The sequence below is a fragment of the Schistocerca nitens genome, chromosome 6, assembly GCF_023898315.1.
Source record: "Schistocerca nitens isolate TAMUIC-IGC-003100 chromosome 6, iqSchNite1.1, whole genome shotgun sequence".
Taxonomy (NCBI): Eukaryota; Metazoa; Arthropoda; class Insecta; order Orthoptera; family Acrididae; genus Schistocerca; species Schistocerca nitens.
Genome location: NC_064619.1, coordinates 326,844,963 through 326,864,274, shown reverse-complemented (window position 1 = coordinate 326,864,274; position 19,312 = coordinate 326,844,963).

Sequence of the window (19,312 nt, the reverse complement as noted above, 5' to 3'; positions counted from 1 at the left end):
GGTTTCAAATTCTTTCTTTATAGCTGCTTGTTGAAGTGGTACGTTATGTAATCTGTCAATCATTGCGAAAATGAGCATGTTTTTTTGTATAGTGAGAATTTGCATTAATAATGTTATTTGAGATAATATGTGTTCTAAAAGTTTCAACTGACATGTGTTGTTAATGTTTTTTATCTTTAGGTCGTGAATTTGATCGATTTTTGTGTTCATGCTCTACTGTGAATTCCATGTTACGATAAAGTAGCATGTATCTCTTGTATGCCTTCGTTAGAACGGTAACAGATGTCATCGACATATCGGAAATAGTATTTTTTTTAGTGTGTGTTAGTGATGAAGAATTTTTGGTATGAGGTTTTGATAAATATGTTAGTTTTTGTGCCAGCTATGCTACATTTGATGGCTTATCCATCATGTTGGTTATATATTTCATTATTAAGTCCGAGACAATTTTGTAATATTCGTTTTAGTGGTGCAATGGTTTCTCGTATTCCCGTAATTGGTAGTTTTCTATTTTCTAATAGTTGTTTTCCATTACATCTATTGTTTCTTGTATAATAATGTTTGTATAGGGACTAGTGGTGTCGAAGGATATCAATTTTCCGTTATCGGGTTGGGGATGTTTCTAATGGTGTCAGCTAATTTCTGCTAATTCCGTAGGTTGGACAATTTGTACAGTTCAATATCGGGTAAATAGGGAATTGGCTTTTGTGGATCTTTGGTTGCCCGTAAAATTTAGAAGTTTGTGGGTTTACTACTAGATATTGTCTTTTTTCAAGATCATTCAAAAATATGTTACTGCTTTTTGCTACTTTTTTGGTTAATGCTGCATATTGGCAGTTGAGGTTAAGATTAATTTTGGTGGTGTTGTTTGCTTTGAAGAAATCGTATACCTTATTTGTGTAGTCGCTGTTATACAGTAGGACAGGACTATTTTTTTAGTATGTTTTCAACGCTGTTTCATTGCTTGACGCATGTTTTTGGTTTATTCTGTTCAGTGTAGCGTGTTATAAATTTATTTGGAAGTTATATTTGGTATGATCTCATGTATTCTCTATAATTTGGACAGTTTCTACTGTTATTTCATTTTGCTGCCTGATAGGTAAATTAGCAATGTCAGTGGCTACGAGGCTTTTTACTATTTTTCTATTGGGTTTTGATTGTATTTTATATTGTATGCCCTTATCTAATAGAAAGTGTTCTTCTGGGGTGAAAGGGATATTCGTCAGGTTTACAGTTCTTGTATAAAATTGAAAAATTGCTGTGTGAGTTTTTTCTGATCTAGTTTTTGCGTATTGTATATCTAATAGATGTTGTAACTTAGTGTTGTGTGTTACCCGTATTTGTTTTTGGTATAATATACGTATTATCTATGCATTTGAGTCATACGAACTTGAGTACGAGAATAACCCAAAGCAAAATGTAATGTTAGACATGATACATGTACAGAAACAAAAGTAATCACATTCAATAACACAACAATGGGAAAAGAATAATTCTTTACAACAAAACTACAATGAAAAAATATCTTACTTCAAGTGCGGTGGTAACAAATTACGTAAATTATTAAAATTTTATTTCTTCAAATAGAATGTCTGTTGGTAATTACACCAGTTTCATTCCGAATCAGTAGAATTTTGGCACAGTTTTTCTGTTTTCGTAACTGCATGTTCACGACATACAAAACAATAGCATTTGCTACATTTTGTTTTACACTTCCAGTCTATTTTCCTAGTATGCAGTTTGCAACGTCCGAAACTGGCAGTCTCTTGCACAGGTTCCATTGAAGTTGACTGCTGTGTCAATGGGCTTCCATCTGCGCCAAACAATAATTCCTTCATTGCTGTTCTCATGTTCGTGTGCATTACATGTAGCTTTTACATTCTTTGCTTCTCGTGTGGCTTTATAAGCTCTATGTGACAAAAATTCTGTGCTTCTGCGGTGTGCAAGAGCCTTCAAAGCAGGATTTTTTGTCTTCTAAATAATATAATCTTATATGACTGCTGTTCAAGAATAACCTAAATGAACAACGCATGTTAGACGTATTTCATGAATACTCAATTACCCTTTTGTCCATTGTACCAACGGAAGCTTTGGTTTTATTATAGCGTTGTATTTTCACTGCCTCAATTGTTAAAATGGTGTTCAGAAATCAAAAGGATTACGGCCTTGTTCCTTTCAGGGTCGTATGATAGTAGGATTAGATTTTCATTGAATCCAAAACTAGGTTAGAATTGTAGTTTCAATAGCGTTGGTTGAAGTTCACGTGGGAAGTCGGGCTTTTTTTCCCTAAGAGTACCTGTCAAATTTAACTCTTGTTTCAAGAGCTCCTGTGCAAGTGGAACACCCGTAAAAAGGGTGTCCGTTCTAATACTATGAAGGAGACGTGAAGTCCATTATAGCTCTAGCAACGTGATTCTTTTCTGTAGATCCGTACTTTCCCTGTTTATACCTGCAGCATTAAAAAATTCAAGATTGCATCTCCATGTCTTCCACATTGTGTTCTAGTTCTTAACAAACAAACTAAAGATCACTATCTCTTCATTCTGATTCTTTTCTGTTACTTGTATTACTTCTTCTAGATTTCGTTAATTGCCTAAATGATATTTCTTCTGCAAGTTTAGCTTTTCCATGTTCGTTCCACAACATAACGTGCTACAGAAGAAGAACTGAAGGAAATGACTAACAGAGAAAAATATTTGACTGAACATTAATACACACAACAATGAATTAAAATTTAAAACATTCACTTCATACTTGCACCAAATAACTTCCTACAATGTACATTTATACATGTGTGTTTTCTTGTCATACGGAATCCAAAGTCGGGTACCAAAGGGTCCCAGTTTATTACAGTGATCAAATTAGTTACAATTCAAGAATGATAGTCTTTAGTGCGGATAGTTTAACTTTGTCACATATTCTGAGAAATATATACTATTTCAAAAGCTACAAATAATAAAGTAGCTATTTTGGGGTCCCTCGCTTAATGTCTGGGTGTTAACAGCATCATAACGTTGGATAATGTCGTTTAACAGTTGCAAAGAGTTGTATGTTATGAGAGAGCGAAAGGAAAAGAAACGGGTGACTGACAAAAAAAATGCAAAAAATGGGCTACCTGCTGGAACGATGCGATAAAATACTTAAAAATGACGTAACTGGTGGGCTGTGTCATAACTCCAATATTGTGAAATACGAATTCCTAGCACAGTGGTTGTGTCGATGCTATTTCACTGTATTCCCGTGGGGAAAAAAAACTATTCAGCATTATAATCACAGAAGAACAGCGGTTGTGTTTTACTGTACTGTTAAATTAAACGGAAAGTTGAGGCGTTACTGCTCTCTACAATTGATGTTGTTTCACACAGCTTTCGTTACAGGGATGTGCATGTAATCAGCGCTCGCTTATCTCTCGTGCGGCATTAATTGCAGCGACTAAACACCTTTCCTGTCTTTGTGGTGTCTGTCTACCCCTTGTACAAATCATGCGCTGCCTGCATTCTTCTCCTCCCCGTCCTAATCTATAAAGGTCAGTCAAATGACAGACAGATGGAAAATGTAAGTAAACTCTTCATTGTTTTAAAAGTAATCGCCTTAATTCTTAATGGATTTACCCCACGGTGAGACAGGCCGATCAATGGATTCACGGAAAAATGTTTGCGCTTGTCTACGGTCCATGAATGCACACGGGCGTGCAGCTCTTCGTCCGAAGCAAATCGATGGCAACGAATGTCACTTCACATCTCTAAAAATATGGAAATCGCATGGAGAGAAAACAGGACTGTGTGCAATATGTGTAAGGGATCCCAGCGAAACTTCTGCAGAGGAGTCTAAACAATCTAGGCAGTATGCGGTAAGCCCTCCATACAGTTCTCATCTCTTCCCATGCGATTTCCATATTTTTGGAGCCTTACGATAGGCCTCGGTGGGCGTCGATTTTGTTCTGACGAAGAAGTGCACGTAAGTGTACAATCAAGATTCCGTAGAGAAGCGCACATAATATTCCACGAAGGCAACAGTTATGGCGATTGCTTTTGAAATAATAAACCGTTTTCATTTGACTGCTCCTTATATGTAACTTCCATAGAACAAAAAGAGCAGAGCAAAAATTTTATATGCTTCCTTGTTTTACGTTTCAGAGTTCCCTGTATGCTCTTATAAATTTTCTGAAATTAGATTATAATCTTAAGTTCGTTGAATAGTCTTCTTACTGTTTGAATTAAATGTCTGGATACGTAGTTTTCTTCCGCTCGTTAATGTAGTCAAGTTCATCCTCATCATCTGTACTGGTTTTCTGCGTTGTGCCTTTGCAAATTATATTCGTGGCCTTTTTCAATAATTTATTGGATGGTGCATATGTCGTCCTTATGCAATCGACCCTGTCTACATAATTTTTGCTTTCTTCCCCAATTTTGATTCTCTAATTTCATATAGGCTTCAGTTCAATATGTGGACAATTATTTAAAATAATAATGAATTTAATATTAAGACAGACTCTCTCCATCTTCTACATGCCACTCAATGAGGTTTTTCAGTTATTTAATATGAACAGTGTTTGCTTAAACTGTAGCTTTTCGCGCTTGAATAAGCGAGCCGTCAATCCATCTAATCTGGCAGCATCCCTATTTTCCATTTCCAACGCAGAATTCTTCAATTCCTCCTTCATCCATCTTGTTATGCATCCTATACGCTATTCTGAACGTTTGCGTCAAATCTTAGCTTCCTGTAATGGTTTATCCATTGTTGTTCTGCTACATTTACTCTCGAAATTCCTCCATTCTCCGGGTTTAGAAGAGTTGCATTTCATAAAATTAACAGACAATTCTGCGTTCGTGTAATGTGTGGGAGCGAACCACCTCAAAAATTACAGCCTGCGGTGGATGGACCAGCACAACAGTCCTTAATCACTGCTGCAGACACGATGTGGGTTTGGCTCACCTGCCAGCTCCGCAAGTTATTGCACTTACAGGCCCGTTTCGCTATTATTACCGCCCTTTCATTACATATAACCAGACACAACTTACAGAAAAGAAATCTTGATTTCTTTTTTGCGACTGAAATTTCTCCTTTTGTCTAGTCGGCAATGGGTGTGCAGTCGTTCACTGTCAGAATTCTGGACAGTATTCTTTTTGATAGTAAATGCTAACTGATTTTCTCGTAGCTTTATGATAGAACTACGTAACTATAAATGCAAAGCACAATATTATGTATGGGCCACAGTATTAATTTATTTATTCAATTTGTTTTCGGCTTACAAGGTCACCACCAAACTTAAAATCCGGAAGCCTAGATGCCAATAACAGGTTAACTAAATAAAATAATTCTGTAGGACATACTCACTATTGCGCTTTTCATTTGCTGTTGTAAATGCCATTGCTGTTGCCACAACTTGGTTTCATCGTGAGCTAGGAATGTGGGAAATTGTGTTTGTCACTTGCCTCCGAATGCAATTTTCTTCTTTTTTGTGTTTTTGCATTTTCGTACCACTTCGCCCATCATGATGGCAACGTAGCCCATTGACGCCTTACATCCAGGTTAATGCAGATCGCCTGCATACTATGTATGATCCTGTTGGAGGATGGCTATGAGGAAGTTTCCGAGTAGTTACAACGTTGGGAACCGAGTTGGTCAGTTAGCTAATTATTTCTTCGACGCGAGAATTACCGTGCCTCTCCCACTGCCAAGACTTTGCCAGGTCCCTATGGTAGAACAAAGTGCAAGACCCACGCAACCCACCAATCCAGTATCTCTTACTCCAGTCCTGACACAGGCTTATCCTATACTATCAGGGGTCAGGCCACCTGTGAAAGCGGCTGTCTCATACACCAACCCTGTTGCAAACACTGCACAGCCTCTTATTTTGGTGTAACTATCAATCAACTGTTCAACACGATGAATGGCCACCGCCAAACTGTTGTCAGGAACGAAGTTGACCAACCAATGGCATAATGTGAAGTTGAACACATCTGGATTCTTCTCTCCACCACCATCTTCTCTGAACTGTGCAGATGGGAGTTATTCTTACAACACATCCTCCACTCCAGTAACTTTCCTGGCCTCAATCTGAGGCAACTCACTGTCCTTGCACACTCCAAACAACAGTTTGCGCTTCCTCTGTCCCGTCATCCCTTCCAAATTCACGTCCCTAAGTCGCCATCAACACATGCTGCTTGCCGCCGACTGCTACAATTGTACCAGCCCATATACCTGCTACCCCTCCCTCCCACATTCCTAGTAGACCACCTCCCTCTCAGCCACTAGCCACCAACCCCAGGACTCTCTCCTGCTCCCCCCCCCCCCCCCTCTCACAACCCACATCACCTGAAAGTACTCATTCCACAACCAGTCCACTGGCCGAAAAATAGCATTGTCACTGTTAGTCTATGAAGGTGTGTAGACATGTGTATGTGTGTGCCTGAGTGTGTGTTTGTATATTTTGTTTTATTCTGGCACATCGAAGGATAACTCTGAAGGCTAGTAAGTTTTCTTTCTTTTGTGTGTATATATTGATAACTCAATACTTCTGGTTTTAGCTGAGTGGTCTCCTTTAATCTTAAAATACTTTCATTCTACAAGAACTTTGCTAAAACGTTAATAAAATATTATATGGTCAGGACATAGTCTTTTATAATCTAGAACGAAAGTTCCTAGATTGCATTCATCATCCTCATATGGCACCATCACTGTTCATGAGATACACATCATGATCATTTGTGGTTCACATAGCCAGCAACCATTACATTGCTGATGTGTTAAGGCCAGTTGCTACTTGTTATCTTCGATGTATACACGACGTTATCTTTCAATAAAATAATGCAAGACTGAATGTAGTCTGTACTCTGCTAATTCACCTTGATACAGAGCAAACTCGACTGTTGCCATTGCCAATACATTCTCCAGATCTCTCATCCACTGAAAATAACCATCACTAGCCTGGCTCCATGACCGATAAACTCTGGCACAGAATTGAAACAGCGTGGAGTGATGTATCTGTATCTGCCATTCAGTCTCAGATCAACAACATGGCCAGTGTGGTTATAGTCATTGTTGTTGTGTGCTAAATAGACCCACAAGTCACCTATAAACTGATTCATGTTTTCTTTTTACTGCAGATTATATAAACAGTAACTAAAATTTCGTTATTTGCTGTCCTACACGGTGTTGCAATTTTAATGAATATTAATATACATGGACATGAATATGTGAGTAGTACTGTATGGAGCTGGGCCTGTTACGTTAGGCTTATATTGGAGGAACCTGGTGGGCATGGACTGAGTCCCTCAGGTGAAGTAGGCAGTGATGGTGGCTAAGTATCCGATGAGGAGCTGTCTTCAGGAGGTAAGCGAATTGTATCCTTTGCAATGGAAAAAATTTCTGAGCATCATAATGCATGTTGGTAATGGTTGTCTTGGTAGAGCTACCAAAACAGCAGCACAACACAAAAAACATATGGAGTCAAAAGAATCTGAAAGAACCAGCAGAGCTACACAAAACCCAGATACACCACTGGGTAGAAAGTTAAATACTGAATCACCGTCAAAAAGGCAGCTATACATTCAACAAAGTTACGATAAAATAAAGATGAATAAAAATGGAAATTGTACGAAAATTAATAACACGCATACAAAAATTGCTTCTGGATGCAGAAATGTGTCGGCGGATAGCGTGTATGACAAAGTGCATCTGATATACACATGTTTGTTTATCTGACAGGTAAAGAAAATCGACAATTAAGTTAATGACTTTATTAGATACAGATTACAAATAGCCACACAATCGCATAAAACAGCAGGTACTGGGTACGGGAATATCCAAATACGTCTGTGTAATCGACTACTAGATATTATGAGAGGCAGATCGGAGAGTGTAAAAGGATGCGGGGTATGTCTTGTCGTCAGTAGAGAAACAGTACCTGCAGAATTTGTCGGCCAGGAGATCTTGGTGATTTTGAACATGGACTATTCACTGGATGTCACCTGATTAAGAGGTCCATCACGAACAGTTCTAAAGTCTTCCTAGTCGACTGTCGGTAATGCGAATGTGAAGTCGAAACGCGCGAAAGTCACAGTAAATCAAGACTATGCAGATCGAGTATACTGACGGACAGAGATTATCGAGAATTGCGGAGTGTGGTTGTAAAAACTGCACGAAGTAAGCGGAAGGATGCACTCGAGAGTTATAAAGTGTTAGCAACAGTCCAGCCACTACAGAGATTGTAGGTAGCAGTTAAAAGAATAGGATACAATGATTGATCAATTCTTCATAATCCACTCATTTCTGTAGTCAACGCTAAACGACGATTCTGGTGGTGCGTGAAATGGCGAAGTCGCTGGAGAGTGGATGACTGGAAACAAGTGATTTGGAGTGATAAATCATGTTATACCCCGTGGAAATCCGAAGGAAGAGTTTGGGTTTGGTGAATTCCAGTAGACATGCTGTTATGTGTAGTGCCAACAGTGAAGTACAGTATAGGTTTGTTATGATATGTGGATGTTTTCGTGGTTGTGGTGTGGTTCCCTTTTTGGGCTTATGAAAACGTTAAATGCGGAAGAATGTAAATAAATTGTACAGCAGTGTGTATTGTACACAGCAGAGGAACAGTTCGGGGATAATGATCTTGTTGTATCGGCATGATGATGAACCCTGTCCTAAAACATCACGTCAGACAACGGTTTGTGTATAGCAACATTTATGAAACTTATTAGCCGGCCCAGAGTCTTGGCCTAAACCCTGCTGCGCAAGAATTTGGATGTTGTGTTGTTTGGACTGGATCTTGTATAAGTGTGAGCTTACTGTACAGTAGCATTTATTAAGAAAAATATATTGTGACATAAAACCGAAATGACATTAATAAATATTCTTGCCATTTAATATCAAAATAAGCATTTATTCAGCCCAGAAATAATTCTTACTTAAAAACTGGCACAGCACAAATAATAATAAAAACTAAACTCCGTCCGAACAGGCCTCGGAAGGACCAACGGTACCGACCTATTGCCGTGTCATCCTCAGCCACAGGCTTCACTGGATGCGGATATGGAGGGGCATGTGGTTAGCACACCGCTATCCCGGCCGTACGTAATTTTACGAAACCGGAGCTGCTACTTCTCAATGAAGTAGCTCCTCAGTTTGCCTCACAAGGGCTGAGTGCACCCCGCTTGCCTACAGCGCTCGGCAGACAGGAGGGTCACGCATCCAGGTGCTAGCCCAGCCCAACAGCGCTGAACTTCGTGATCTGACGGGAACAGGTGTTACCACGTGGCAAGGCCGTTGGCACAAATAATAATAATAATGGTAATAATAAAAACGAAAATAATAAAACTTATTTTAAGCAGATACAGTATCTTATTCGGCTATGATGACATACAACTGCGCACCGACCCAAAATAAACGAACAGACACTACAACTTCCGCAAATTAATCTGTAGTTACTCTGTAAGTGTGCATCCAGAATAACACATATGCGCTACACTCTACTACCAAGAACTTCCACCAACTACTATCCTACGGACAAAATGAATACGCAGAGCTACCTAATATACTGAGAATGGACAGCAGTATAACGCAGAGAAACTCTGATTAGGTAAATTGATCGAAACACCACCTCTGCGTGAATACAAAACACAATATAGAAATCCGCGGGTCCACACGCCTGAGAACGAAGAGGCAGGGAGAAGGAGGCATCCCCTATGACCCTAGCTCGCGGTAAAAGGAAAAAAAAATATGGCGTAATGAGGTGTTTTTCTTTGAAGAAACAGCTGGTTCAACACAAATTTTTTTTACATATATACTTTTTTTTTTAATACGGGTTCGATCGGTGTTAAGGCGCGGTGTGCAGCGAGAAAGGGCGCGTAAGCGCATCGTCCTTATCGAGTTACCGCTTCCTCTTGAGCCCCTACCCAAGCCCACGCGACAACACAAAAATGTATGTTCACATTCAAGTGTGAATAAATCTGTGAAAAGTGTAAATATCAGTAACTTAATTGTTATGATGTAGTGTTCCTTAGGTTTCATCTTTCGTCTCATCGGATCATAATGTTTACAGTTTATTAAACGAGCGCAAAATTTTATGAATAATGCATATTACTGTTTCTAATAAAAGGGCACTAAGGTCTTAAGCCGGTTTACATTGGGAGCTCCTAAGAGGATTACTTTTAAATATTCTGATGTTAAGTTTCCTTGTACTTATCTCAGAGATGGGTATCAGGAATCCCTTTGGACAAGAGAATGTTTCTGCTGTGAAGGAAAGGAACCTCAATGAGTCATGAAAAGTTACAGGTAGAGTACCTTCGACAGTGAGTCCCACGACACTTTTAGTTTAATTCCAAGACAGTCGGAGACATGCTGGGTGATGTATTAGGGGATTTGAATTTACGGCCCTTCTTTTGTGTGTTAACTGGGCGCGGCTTAGGGTGTTTGGCAGGTCACTGCTCTAGACGACAAGGAAGTACCAGACACAAGGTAATTGTAGTAACTTGTGGCTCAGTGCGAGGCACAGTTTGAGTTCTTTTCGAGCTTCTAAATATGTTTTACTATTGTTATGAATGGCTAAGAGTAATCGCTCCCTCTTGTGGGTGTGGCGAGCAGTTTTGTGGTATGCCTGATCTAGTGATCCCTACCATTCGCGCATGCATGTGTGCACTGGTATTCTCGCACCAGAGGTCACATTTGGTCGTGTGCAGTCTGCAGGCAGCGCTACTCACAGTTTTTCTGCATCTACGTAACAGAGCGGGAGGTCAGTCTGGTGTACAAAGAAGCACGGTCGTCATCACCTGGAGGTAATGGTCGCGGCCACTGCAAAGGCAGCTGACCGACCTGTTGTCTGTCACCATGGGCCAGGCATTGGAGTGACTTCAGGGGTCTTCTGTTGGTGGGATGGTCCTGGTTGTCCCAGTCAGCAGTACGGAGGAGACAACAACATCGACCACCGGCTGAGTCCACAGTGTCCGGCAGCTGACAAGTTGCACAGTGGCACCAGGCGTCGTTGTGGCACTGGGTGCACTGTTTTTGGGTTAGGCATGGTTGGCCCAGCCAGTCGCCATGGCCTACAGTTTGGAGCCGACCAGAACAGGTGTTCATTGGAGGCTGGCAAGTTAGATGGAAACAGCAGCAATCTGGAACAGGGAGAGCTATGGTGGCGGGTAGCGTGTCGAGCGTCATACTGGTTGACGTCGGGTATGGTAAACTGCACGGGACATGGCCCACTTGGAGAGGGGAGGATGACTTTTCCCGTTGTCCAGAAGAAGGCAGCAGCCACAGCCAGAAACGAGGAAGGCTGGGAAATTTGAAATTTGTGGTAAGTTCCTACGCGACCAAACTTATGAGGTCATCGGTCCCTAGGCTTACACACTACTTAATCTAACTTAGACTAAAATTACGCTGAAGACTAAACACACACATGCCGGAGGGATGACTCGAACCTCCGACGGGGGGAGCCACGCGAACAGTGACAAGAAGCCTCAGAACGCGGGGCTGAAGGCTGGGGATTAATTATTACTGTACTGTACAGAGTACCAAGTGTTGTTCTATGTGACGCACATTTACTGATGGGCAGCCAACAGGTGTTGACACAGTTAAGTTATTGTGTGGTGGATACTGAGAGTAGTCAAGGCAGCCAGGAGCTGTTGCGTGTTTTCGAGCTTGATGTATATGTTACTAGCTGCGAACTCTATATTGCACAGCGGGGTTGTGAGGGTATAAGAGTGTGGTTTCTAGAAGGTCATCCCTATGATTTTAGGGGGAGCATAGATCTTGTGGTGTACTCTTAAATGATGATGGTACCCTCCTGGGTAAAATACTCCAGGGGTAAAATAGTCCCCTATTCGGATCTCATGGCGAGGACTACTCAAGAGGATGTCATTGGGGAAAACAAAACTGGCAGTCTACACGTTGAAGCATGGAATGTTAGATCCCTTAATAGGGCAGCTAGGTTATAAAATTTAAAAAGGGAACTCGATTGGTAGAAATTAGATGTAGTGGGAATCAGTGAACTTTGGTGGCAGGATGAACAGGACTTATTTTCAGGTGAGTACAGGATTATAAATACAAAATCAAATTGAGGTAATGTATGAGTATGTTTAATAATTAATAAGAAAATAGAAATGCAGATATCGAAAAATAGTAGGTGGATATGGATTGGGGAGAAAATAATTAAGTAGAAAGCCGCCTGGTAGGGTTTTGCACAGAGCATAATTTAACTATCGCTAACACGGTTTAAGAATCATGAAAGAAGGTTGTACAGATATAAAAGACATGGACTCACTGGGAGGTTTCACACAGATTCAATAATGATAACACAGAACCAGATTTTCAATTGCAAGACATTTTTAGAGGCAGATGAACTGTAGGCAGGAAATTAAGGAAATGGGACTTGTTGAAAGAACAAGGAGTTGTTGAGAGTTTTGGAGGGGGCACTAGACAACGGTTGACTGAAACGAGGGAAAGGAATGCATTAGAGGACGAATGGGTAGCTTTGAGAGATGAAAGAGTGAAGGCAGCAGGGGATCAAATAGGTAAACAGATAAGCCGTATCAAATGGTTCAAATGGCTCTGAGCACCATGGGACTCAACATCTTAGGTCATAAGTCCCCTAGAACTTAGAACTACTTAAACCTAACTAACCTAAGGACATCACATACACCCATGCCCGAGGCAGGATTCGAACCTGCGACCGTAGCAGTCCCGCGGTTCCGGACTGCAGCGCCAGAACCGCTAGACCACCGCGGCCGGCTAAGCCGTATCCTTGGATATCGCAAGGTATGTACGAATTTAATCGACGAAAGGAGAAATTACTAAAATACAACAAATGAAGTAGAGCGAAAAGGAATACGAACGTCTAAAAGAATTACATTGACAAGAAGTGCAAAACGGCTAGCAGGAATGGCTAGAGGAGAAAATTGAGTATGTAGAGGCATACATAAGACGTGGAAAAAAGATACCACCTGAAGGAAAATTAAAGAGACGTTTGGAGAAAGGAAAAGCACCTTTATGAATATCAAGAGGTCATATGGGAAACCAGTGCTAAACAAAGAAGAAAAAACTGAAGGGTGGAAGGAGTATATAGAAAGGATACACAAGGGAACTGTATTTGTAGGGGAGAGGACGTAGATGACGATGAGACAGGAGATATAATACTATGAGAATAATTTGACAGCACTGAAGGGAGTAAGTCGTAACAAGGCCCCCGGAGCAGACGACATTCTGTCAGAACTACTGATAGCCCTGGGAGAGCCAGCCATGACAAAATGCAATGATAAATGATATGCAGTTTAGTGCCACTCACACGCCTTTACAGTCATTTCTATACAACACCAAGTGTACATTTCTTTAGCAGAGTGACAAATATTAGCCGGTATAATCATTTCTGAGATCAAACGAATTGTTACGCTGACAGTAGGTAACTGGTTTTATATTTTTTTGCTCTACCTGTAATATCACTTATAAGTAATTAAAGTCATGAAATACTATAAACCGGTTGCGCCACATGGTGAATAACGTTGTCGGACCCATTATCATTGTTAGCGGTTATTAGTGAATCTATTTCGTAATCTATGATCAATGTTGATCATAATATAAAAGAGTGGATGCTGGAAGCGGAAATATGTCGATGTGATGAGGTATGTAACTAAACGTGGTATGGCTTGGTGTCAACAGACACATCATGACATAACTTGTCGATTAGAATATGAATTTCATTTATAGAATCATCACTGTAGGAATGGTAGTTCATTTCCATACATGTCAAAGTGCTGTAAAAAGTATGTAATTTGGTGGTATACTGCTCTAGCTCCCATTTGCTGAAGTGTTATAACGTAAGTGGATGTTGGTGGGGGAAGGGTGTTAATGGGAGCAGGAGAGACGGAAGAGAACATTTTGGGACGTCGATAGAAAAGGAGAGACTCTAGTTTTCTGTCATCGGACAGTACGGTAGAGTGGCGTGATTTTATTTATATAGACTCGCTTTGGACCCCTTATCGGATCTTGGGTACTGGAGTTAAGAATGCTGGTAAAGGAAGTTGTGTATTGAGTACAGGTCGCAGCTTAATTTTAGTGGGGATTCGTGTGACACTGGATAATTCAAGTGCTGTTGATATATTTCAATAAAATTTACCTATAAAATTACTCCTAGGACCAGAATTTAGTAGCAGCTTAGACTTTACTAAACAAACGGCCTGTTCTTTATAGTTTAATTCACAGAGTTGCCTATGTTTATTGAAAGTATTTCCTGCATGTTTATGTTCATTAATTTGTAATTCGCATAACTTGCGTACCCACAATTATTCGACCACAACATTACCTTTGGTAAATTGTTTTGGAAATGCAGCAACATGGCGTAAAGCAATTAATGTACGGCTAGTCTCTAGAACTTTTACACTGATGTGACAAAAGTCATAGGATACCTCCAAATATTGTGTCGGACCTCCTTTTGACCCGCCTAGCACAAAAATTCGACGTGTCATGGGATCAACAAGTCGCGGAAGTCCCATGTAGAAATAGTGAGCCATGCTGCCTCTATTTCTGTCCACAATTGCGAAAGTGTTGCTGGTACTGAATTTTGCACACGAACTGACCTTTCGATTATGACTCTTAAACGTGCGATGAGATTCATGTCGGGATATTTGGATGGCTAAATCATTCGCTCGAATTGTACAGAACGTTATTCAAACCAATCGCATACAATTGTGCCCCAGTGATAAGGCGCATTGTCATCCACAAAAATTTCATCGTTGTTTGGGAACATGAAGTCCACGAATGGCTGAAAATCGTCTCCAAGTAGCCGAACACAGCCATTTCCACCCGATGATCAGTTGGACCTTACGATCCAGTCAAATTCTATGCGAACATAGCCCACACCATTATGGAGCCACCACTAGTTTGCACTGTTCCTTGTTGACAACTTGGATCCACGGCTTCGTGCTGTCTGCGCAACACTCGAATCCTACCATTAGCTCTTAGCATCTGAATCGGGACTCACGGTCACGGTTTTCCAGTCTTCTAGGTTGCAATCGATATGGTCACGACCCCAGGAGAGGCACTGCAGGGGATGTCGTGCTGTTCGCAAGGCACTCGCATCGGTCGTCTGCTGCCATAACCTATTAAAGCCAAATTTCGTAGCAGTGCCTCAAAGGATACGTTCATCGTAAGTCCCACACTGATTTCTAGGGTTATTTCAAGAGGTGTTGCTTGTCTGTTAACACCAACAACTACGCGAACGCCGCGGCTCTCGGTCGTTCAGTGAATGCCGCCGGCCACTGCGTTGTTGCCTGTGATGAGAGATAATTTGGCATTCCCAGCATACTTTTGACACTGTGGATCTCGGAATATTGAAGTCCCTAACGATTTCCGAAATGGAGTGTATCATGCGTCTAGCTCCACCTGCCATTCCGCGTTCAAGATATGATATTCCCTTCGGGTGACCATAATCACGTTGCAGACCTTTCCACATGAATCACTTGTATACAAATGACAGCTCCGCCAATGTGCTGCCCTTTTATACCTTTTTCCGGGGCGCTACCGCCACCTGTATATGTACGTATTGCTACCCCGTGACTTCTGGTGCCTCAGTGCACGAATTACCTGAATGTACGAACCTAGCTTTATTCAGAGCCTTAGATCTACCCCTTTCCTACATTTCAAGAGCAGTAACGTCACATAAATAATTTAAATCCCACGAACGAAAGAAACAAGTTAACACGACAGTGCTTGCTTGTTACGCAAGTAGCTGTCAGTTCTCGAATAGCCAAGCTACAACAAGCGCTTGTGTAATTTGAATCACACAAATTGAAACAACAGTAAACTGTGACGGTGCTGGTATTTGACAACAGTTCCTTAAATAATTCAAACGTCACACAGAAAGAAACAAGTGCAAGTTAAAACATTAGTAGCTTGACTTATGACAATGGCTATAAACTCTTCAACAGTACAACAGCGAGTTCTGATAAACCCGCGCAAGAGTAATACGGCTAGCTTGATACTTGCAAGGGCAGTGAAAATGAGGGGAGCGTAATCGAATAAAATTAAGCTACGCAGAGCATCAAATAACAGAAGTTACTAAAATCACATCACCAAAACTTCTCCCCGCTCAGCTTTCCGCCGGGAGTGGAGAGAGCGCTCTAGTTGGCAGTCGCTAGCTTGCCTCTTGACCGCCAGGCCAAGACTCCAGTTACTTTTGAAAAAGCCTCTGACACGACGTGGCACCACTTGCGAAGCCGTCGCTTACGAGGAGAACACGGCAGGTGCCACAATCAGGTTTCGCAGAAACATCGCTAATTGGAAGAGGAGCCAAAATCAACGAACACGTGTTTCGGCTCACCTGTAGATGCTCGGCCGTTTCCGAGGAAACGACTGTCTAAGTTTTCGACGTAATTTAGAAGCCTTTTAGCGGTCGATAAGCCCAGAACAACTGACGGCACAGTAGCTAGCGCCGAGGCTTCCCACTTTTGCGTCGCGTGTTCGAAACCCGATTGCTGTTGTTATTCATTTTATTTTATGCTTTTTCATTTACCTATTCATATTAGTAGAAGGTTACCAGACGAATTTTTCTTAACAAGTTAGGGGGGGGGGGGACAAGGCCGTTACGTTAATTGTAAAATTACAATTACTTTTCACAATAAGTGTCATACATTTCTTATATGTATGGTATTTTCAAGGGCTACAATCTTTTTAAATTCTGACATTCTTATATTTCATTCCTATATCAATTCTTAATTCTCGTATTATATTCTTATAGTTATTCTTCAGGATGATTTTGCGCATTCCCTTCTACTATACCGGTCGTAGAAACGTTTGAAAGGTAGGTTTTTGACGGCGACATTTCTTCGTATAAGTCTCATTCGGAAGAGAGTCGTCGTTAACATTGCTGAAGATTTCACGAATTGGCAATAATTTTGCGCCAAACCACACATACTGGATGACTTTTCCAAAACTGGCACTTGCAATTGATTCGAATCAAGATATACTGCAGGAATTTTACCGAAAACAATTTCAAAAATTTTTACTGTATTTTTTAATTCATTTACCTGACATTGTTGACAGAAGATGAATTTGAGCAACCTTATTTCAGTATATACTGGAAAAATTTTATGTATAATCTTTTACGAACATGGGTAGATAAATGAAAAACAAAAAGAAAAATGATAATCGGGTTTCGAATACGTGGTGCAAAAGGGTGGATCCACGACCGTAGTGCACCTCTTCGGCTGGACCATTTACTCGCTCAGAGGCACATAAACTACATCGCAAATTTAGACTGTCGTTCTCTCGGAAACTGTCGAGTATCTGCGATCGACCTCTTCCACTCAGTAAAGTTTATGGGAAATCGAGTCGTGGGGCCTGCTGTGTTTCCCTCGTTAGCAACAGCCAAGAAGTCTAATCACACACTACATAGAATGGAGCAGACATAGCTCAAAAATAAATTTTTCAGACAGTTAAGGGAGACCAAAATTTAATTATGATGGGGGCTGGAATTCGATAATAGGGCGGAAAAAATAGGTGCATTTGGAATGGTGAAGAAGATCCAAGGAGAGAAGCCATCTGGTACAGCTTTGCACATCGCTGACACTTGGTTTAAGAATCACGAAAGAAGGTTGTAAACGTGCAAGGCACCTGAGGAAACTGTACATTTTCAGGCTGTTCATTTAATGGTAAGACAGAGATTTCACAATTTGTTGATTATGAACTGTTTATTAAAACTAATGAAAAGGCAAAATGGTACGAAATTAAGTAGATGGGCCAGGACAAGTTGAAGGCATGAGAAGTAGTTGAGCATTTGAGAGGAAGTATTAGGCAATGGTCGCATACAACGTGGAAAAGGAATACAGGCCTCCAAAAATGCGGACGTCGCATGGGGAGAGATCGGGACTGGATGGAGCATGTGTAAGGGATTCCCAGCGAAAGTTCTGCAGCGTAGTCGAAACAGCCTTGGCAACATGTGGACCCACCATACAGTCCCGATCTCTCCCCATGCGATTTCCATATTTTTGGATCCCTGAAGAAAGACATTCGTGGCCGTCGATTTACTGCGGAAGGGGAAGGTGCACACCTGGGTATAATTCCATAACAGCCGCAAACATTTTTCCAAGAAGGCATTGACCGGCTTGTCTCATAATAGCGTAAATTTATTAACAGTTATGGTGATTACTTTTTAAATACCAAACGGTTTATTTGCCTTGCCCGCCTGTCTCGTTTTCATTTGACTGCTCCTTGCAGAAAGAACAAAGCGGAAACTAAAAGAGTTGTAATTCTATTTTGGCCTCAACCTGCAGGTAACTCATAGCGATATGATGAAGACATTTTAAAAACCTTCCCGTCAGGCACAGACTGTAGTAGCCAGTTGAGGTACTGACGTTGAGCAAGGCCGTTTCAATTAGTCACTCTATGCAATACCGTTACTTTGTAGGTTGTAAGTCTTCAGTTTTGGTTTACGCTGAGCTCCGCGAGCAAATTGCTTTGTGACATCCACCTAAAGTGCCAAACTGTGCGAAATGTCGATGGTTGCAGGTTCTACCGAACGTTTCCTTCTGGATCGGAGTTTAACTCTGATACAGACCCACCATTAAGAAACACTACATTAATCCGTACGCAAAGGATTTCTACAATACTAATTAATTATATTTGGCCTAATATTGGATCTTAAGTTGCCACTTCAACATAAATCACTACATAACAAGTGAAATAGCCTACAAATGAAATTAGAACTGCAAATTTAAGAGACTAAAGATGTTATTAGTGTTGTAGCCAGAGAAGTTTCATTATAATAAACAGATTTATTTATCAAAAACGTGTGAGAATTTGCGGTTTTTGACATAAGAAAAAAAAACAAAATTAGTGCAGATCAATGAATCACATTAATGGGAACTGAAGTTTTGAGTTGGCAATGCAGATTTGAAAAGGGCTCCTGTTCGGATGCACCACACTATGCCCCCTATTGTGAGTACTTTTTAGTAACGCTATCTTGCAGACATGTAAATGTTTGTAGCTCTTGGAAATGTTCACTGCGTAATTAACGCCAGAAATTAATTACCACAGAATCACTTTGATATGAAGAAAGCTTATCAGATTGCATTCATCTCAATGAAGTTGTTTTTAAGGTAATCAGTTCTATTTCTGTGTCACTAAGGACCTGCATTACATTTTGCTCACTAACTGAAAACTTACGAAAATAACTTTCAACTGACTCTGGCATTATTTAAGTTTTTCAGTACATTTGGTCACATTGCTGTTATCCGCAGCACGTTCTCTCTTTTATTTCAGTTATGGAAAGTGCCTTCAATCCTCGTTTTATAACTAAGAGATGAACAGATGTAATATAATTTTG